Source organism: Hakea prostrata, chromosome 10, assembly GCF_041222555.1.
Source record: "Hakea prostrata isolate BN-2017 chromosome 10, UWA_Hpros_2, whole genome shotgun sequence".
Lineage (NCBI taxonomy): Eukaryota > Viridiplantae > Streptophyta > Magnoliopsida > Proteales > Proteaceae > Hakea > Hakea prostrata.
The window spans coordinates 28,398,207-28,404,776 of record NC_142609.1 but is presented as its reverse complement, the minus strand read 5'-3'; the positions used below and the strand labels follow the sequence as shown (position 1 = coordinate 28,404,776).

General features: G+C 41.8%; 1 pseudogene; it reads right to left on the bottom strand.

Annotated features, from left to right (window-relative positions):
* Positions 1–279: 279 nt before the first annotated feature.
* On the bottom strand, positions 280–1,707 carry LOC149002420 (ethylene-responsive transcription factor 4-like; annotated as a pseudogene).
* Positions 1,708–6,570: the final 4,863 nt, after the last annotated feature.

Here is a 6,570-nt window from a genome sequence, read left to right as displayed (position 1 = left end):
ATTTACAAAACAAGTCCTTGATCTACCGATTCCAAACCCCCATTTCCTCCCGCGTGGATATGAGTGGTCTCGTCGTTGGTGCCGCTGCAGTTTACTAAAATTGATCATCCACAAGTAAAATAATTTTTTTTGTACCTGCTCATCTACATATCGCCATGCTTCAAGAGCCACACCACTCACACCGATCAACGTTTCCGGCGGACTAAGCTTCACCAACGACTAATGATCATTAACAAGAAATAAAAGTAACCCTAGAAAACACCAGACAATTGAGGAGATATTATCAAAATAATACATTGCATCGAAAAATAATAATTAAGGATTAACAGTGACTATGGCCATACTAGACAACAACGTGGAGCAACTTATGATTGCTCGGTTGAAAAAAAACAGCTTGGTATTCCGGGGAAAGAAAATTATTTACAAACGATTCCGCTCTTGTTTTCATAGGAGTGAGAACTAAAAATATTTTTGGCACATCTAAAGCATCGACACCCAAATTTATCAAGCAACTTCCGGCGTAGGGGGAAGGTTGAGGTCAAAATCGAATCTCCCACGAGGAGTCTCTGAGTGGTGGCTGAGATCGATGACCGAGGGCGAGTCGGAATCACTTTGGACCCACCACCACCACCACTGCAAGCAAAAAAAGCACCCTGGAAACTAGCAGCAGCAGCTGGGTCAAACCTCAAACGCTGATGGTTCATGCCCATATCAAAAAAGAAAAGCGGATGAGCGGGTGGCGACACTCCAGTAGGGGCGGCAACACTCTACTGCAACTGCGGATCAGAAAGGACATGGATTGGAAATCTCATAGGGTACCCAGCAGCAACGCCAGTGCCATCTCGGTATAGTAGATCGAGGTCCAAGGGAGATGGAGGTACGATAGGTGCCGGAGAAAATCCTTCTCGGCAGGAAGACTTTACGGTGTTGCTCTTGCAGGGACTTTGGTGGTTGTTGTCGTTTTTACTCTCGGAAGGTAAAGGAAAGTTAGTATTTGCCTTAGATCCCCGAAACTCTGTGGCAGCAGTGTCGTAACTCGTAAGTTCTTGCAGCTTCTTTCGCCGTATCGAAGGTTCCCAGCCAAACATGACTCTTCTTGCCAGGATCCCTGATCTCTGATGCCTAACAACCCCATGGTCTCTTCCTCACACAGTCACACTCCTAAAATGCAGCCCTTTCCGCTACCTGCAACACCACCGCCGACGCCTTTAATCCCGTTCCCCCCAGAATGTCTATATATTCACGCGCGACCCACGCAAGGCATCAAGATTACATAAATCCAAACCCAGATCCAAAAGAGCCAAAGAGTCCCACGCAACGCACCGCCCTTACCCGCAGGAAGTCACCCGATTACACTCCCTTTTAACAAAATCAAAAGAAACATTTTGGAGCCGAGATGCAAGAGTTACCACATCCCACACTAAGTTTTGAATGTCCACAGAATCAACTCCACTTGGTCACGAACCCGATCACTTCCGCAGAATCCGATTCCATCGACATTGCCAAAACCTTCCTCCACAAGAATAACAAACCTTCACGTAGTGCCAACATTTCACCAACAAGGATCGACTCAAATTGGGCTGGGATTGCTAACCCTCTAATGGGCCTTCCCCTTGAATCTCTACACACCAAGCCCAGCCCACACCCTCCCCTATTTAGAGCAAGATCCACGTTTATCTTTACAAACCCATCAGGGGACAAATCCATCGATCAAGCACCCTAATCGCCTCCTCTCTTTGAAGCGCAAATCTTCTCGGTTATTCTCAATGAAACATTCACAAACTCTCTCGCCTCGCCGTCGCTTTCTCGCCACTCTTCCGCACCACCGCACTCCTTCGAAGATGAGCTCGTTCCTTGCTTTCCATATTCTCCAGAAACATATGCAATCATCGATGAAGCTTCCTTGAACTCTTTCTTCGCTTCGGTAGACATGATTTCCACTCACTAATTGCTTGATGCATCAAAGGATTAGCCGGCGGCGAGAAGGACAAAGGAGATGCGAACCATACCTCGTGCAACCGACAGTCTAACAATATGTGATCGGTAGATTCCAACTCACCACATCTCGCCTGCATCTAGGGTCAAAATTTGTGTTGGATAATTCACCCGCCGAAGGTAAAGCTCCCGCACACGCTCTCCACAACATGTGTTTGATTTTTGGGGCTGCATGACAATTCCATATATTTTTCCATACCACCGAATCTATGATGACTCGTGAGAACTTCTTGATGATGATGGTTGAGTGCTTCTCTCCCTTTCCTTCAAGTTTAAGATATGATGGTATGTAGATTTTACAGAGAATATACCACTTCTTGCTGGACCCCAAACTTTCTGTCTTCCCTAGATGTTAGCTGATTCGATTTTTAAAATCTCCTTTGCATCATCTTGGCCAAATACTTCATTAATTAGATCCCTCCTCCATGTTCGGAGTCTTCATCAATTAATTCGAGACCCATACAATTCCTTTCGATCTCTCGTTGCGCTCTTTATCTTGAAGTCGGGATTTGAGAGGATCCACAAATCTTCCCACACTCGTATAGATGCTCCATCCCCCACAATCCATACTAATCCTGTTTTAAGAATCTTCCGCCCTCTATAATACTTTTCCATGCCCAAGAAGGATTAGAGCCCACCTTAGCAGATAGAAAATCGAGTTTGGAAAGTAAATTTGCTTCGGGATTCTTACCCAGAGACATCCGGATTACTCCAAACTTTCCAAGCTAATTTACATAACAGGCCAAGTTCGATGTAAGGATCCCCGAGACCAAGCCCACCTCTATCCTTTGCTTGGCACAACCTCTCCCACGACACCCAACGGATCTTTTTTTATTATCATTTCCACCCCATAGAAATTTTGTAGCATCTTTTCGATTTTTTCATGATGTGATTTGGGAAGAGTAAAGTGGGATGCTGCATAATTGTTGATGGTGAGGCCAATAGATTTAAGAAGCACTTCTTTTCCAGCCATAGATAGGAGATTTGATTTCCAACCTTGCATTCTGTTACTTGCTCTTTCTTGAATTTCTCTAAACCCTTCCTTCTTTGAAGTTTTGAATTCGAAGGAGACCCAAATATTTTTTGGAGGCCCCCAACAGAATTTTCAGAATCCTTGCCAACCATCTTTTGACTCTAGGAGCAGTGTTAGGGCTCGAAGTAGATAGAAGACTTTTCTTGATTAATTTGTTGACCACTTGCAGCACAGAACATATCTAGACAAGCTTTGATGTTATGAAACTCCTGAACATTGACCTCTGAGAATAGCACTGTGTCATCAGCAAATAAAAATGAGAAATTGGAATAGTCCTATTTCTTACTCTTAGCCCCGAAATAAGTTTCTCTCAGAGCAACTCGAGAACGAGTTAAGGGCTTCAGACATAACACAAAGATAGCGGGAGATAGGGGTCTCCCTGTCTAATCCCTCTGGAAGGATCAATTGACCTCTAGCAGCTCCATTCACCAAGACTTGATAAGATACCGATTTAATGCAAGACATAACAAGATTCACCCACCGATCACAAAACCCCAACTTAGAAAGTGTTCCTTCCACAAACTTCCATTCAAGACTATCATAAGCCTTCCTAATATCAAGCTTTATGGCCATGACTTTCTTTTTCCTTTCTTTTCTTCCTAATGTATGAAAACATTCATGAGCCACTAGAATGTTATCGAAATGCTTCTATTTGGGACAAAGGCGTTGGGTTCACTATGATCCTATCAAGGATGCCTTTCAGTCTAGTTGCATCACTTTGTTGCTATTTTTACGGTGACATTGCACAGACTTATAGGCCTCAACCGTCAATAGTATCGTGGTTACACTTAGGATTAGCACACATAAGTAGAGTTAATATCCTTAGGCATACAACCGATGAGAGAGATCAAGACAAACTTACATATATCTTCATCCACCGTTCCCGATGCCGATAGGTCGGGTAGACCATCCGGCCGGAGACTTTGTGGAGCCATCTCTCCATCGCCTTATCTCCTCTTTGCTGGACTCTCATCCATTTGTTGTCTTCGGTGACTTTTGGTTGCCGTGCCGTGGTGCTTCTTCATCAATACCTTTAGAAGTATAAATATCCCCGTTTTGTCCAAAACCTCCTTAAACATTTCCTCTTGAGCTGGTCCATCTTCCGGCTTAATTTCGCTCTTCTTGTGGCTTCTTCTTTGGATAGTAGAGTCAGAACTTGGTATTTCGTCCCCGCTTTCACCAAAGCTCTCTAGATTTTGGCCCACATTTCCTCTTCTTTTTTAGCTCTAACTCCGCGTTGATGCGTTTAACCTCCTTCTCCTCATTACCCGTGAAGGATGTTGAAGACACCTTCCAGCCCCTAAGAAGTATGATATCTTTGATTGTACATGTCCAAAAGTATCTTTGTTCCACTTTAAAAGACTTCCTAATATTTGTAGTCTTGACCATTAATTTTTCACGTTTTGCCCCCTTCGTACTCCAAGCTTGTTTGCCCCCTTTTGCCTCCTTGTGTTGGAACCACATTGATTCAAACCTGAATGGTCTTACACCGAACTCCTACCTCCCCGTGTCTATTCATGGTAAATGATCAGATCCAGAATAGGATGACCACCACCGGCTTCCCCAAATTGGTTTCTCCATCGCTTGCTCCCCTATCCAATCTTATCCCGATTTTGCTCCCCTTTCCTTCTATTGTTCCATGTAATTGGGTCCTTTAGATCCAAGGTCAAGAAAGAGCAATCATCCATCATTCTTTGAAATCTCATTATCATAATTACTTCCTTGGAACCACCTTTCTTCTCTTTCCAAGAGACAAATGAGTTAAAGTCTCCAAAGCATAGCCACTGGCCACTTCTATTCACTGCTAGGTTTCTCAACTTGTCCCAAACCAGCTCTCTTTATCCCTTTCCGGTCCCCATACACCATAGTGATGTAAAAGGATGTTGCTCCATTGAAAGATACTTCACATCAATCATTCTTTGTTAGATTCTATAACATTCAAGGTAGAATTCCCATACAACTCGCCAATCCACCTGCTCCCAATCGGCTCCTCGGAGATATTGTTGAGATTCAATTTCTTTCCTAATCTTCTTAGACCTCCATCTTGTTCTTGTTTCCATCGAAATCGTTCGTCCCCTTTCTTGGAGATTTTCAAGCTTGCTCGTGATCTCCCAACACCTTGCGCCTGTTATCTTCATAAATCCCTTTGGTGTTGATAATCCCCAACAACCAAGGGACCCTCCTCAAAGAGGGAAGTAGTTGGTTTCCCTTGTTCCTTCCTTCATCCTCCTCCCGTTCTCGCTTCTTCTGGAGGCTGTTGCTTTCTTTTCTTAGTTTGGAGTCTTTCGGCCCCGGTGTGGTTGCTAACTTCTTCTCTTGCTGCTTTTCGTTTCTTCTTTCCTCCCATTCTCCCGTGGGGGCTCCTGATACCGCTCCTCCCGCATTGTTTCCGTGTTCCCTCTTTCCTCCCGCCGCTGCTTTCTTTTCTCCATTCATCTCTACTACAACCAAAAAACCATGCATGCAGGTTGTTCCTTGGTACTCCGAGGCGGAACCATAGTGGGGCTGGGGACCCACGATTTAAAAAAATATATATTATTCCCTTAAATTTTTTTCATTTTTATATTAATTTCCTTAATTTTTCTAGTTTTTTCTCTTTTCAATGTGAAATATCATTATTTAGCCACCCTTTCAATATTGAAAACAATTTTTAAAGGTAAAACAATGGGTATAAATGTCATTCATAATTAAAAACTAACTCCTCAATCCCTATTTATTCTCCCCTCTATTCTCTTTCATTTTTTCTTCCTATTTATTCTCTTTCTCTATAAACGAAAAAATCTTATTAGGTATTTAAAATGTGATTTCTAATTAAAAACTTATTCATCAATCTCTATTTATTCTTTATATCTCCTTTCTCATCTCTCCTTTTTTCTTCCTATTTATTCTCTTTCTTTTCTATAAACGTGGGTTAAAGAAAATTTGGAAAAAAATCTACTCTATTATCGTTTCTTTGTTTCTCTTCTTCTTTCTTTTTCTTTCTTTCTTTTTATTTATTTATTTATTTATTTGATTTTATATTCTCTATTTATTTATTTTTTCTCAGTTTTTATTATTTGATTTTATATTGTGAATCAAATGTCTATAGTTAGGAAAGAAGCTAACTACCATTGGTTTGCATCTCCTACCTAAGGTAAAAAATTTGATTTTCATATTTTAAAGAAAATTTTGGTTTGCATCTAACTTTTTAGGGTTGAATATATCATGTACAAAGTCCCCCTCCTCTTTTCAAGTAAGGATGTAATACTGGATTCTTCTTTTTTTTTTTGGGTGGGAGGTTGAGTGGGAGTAGTGTGAATGATGCAAAGATCTAAACTGCAATAACAGTTTTTGTTTGCATGTGGACTGTAGATGCTCCCTACTGTGCAATATTCAAGGGGCAACATGAGGATTCCGTAGGGAGCCTACTTTGAGCCTTTAGAATATTTTCTTCGGCACTTGAGTGCACAAAGTTTATATGAACGCATTGTCCTCATCATTGATATAGTTCAAGGTCTTGTGGAAATTTTGGATATTTTGCCTGGTGGAGATGAGATACTATA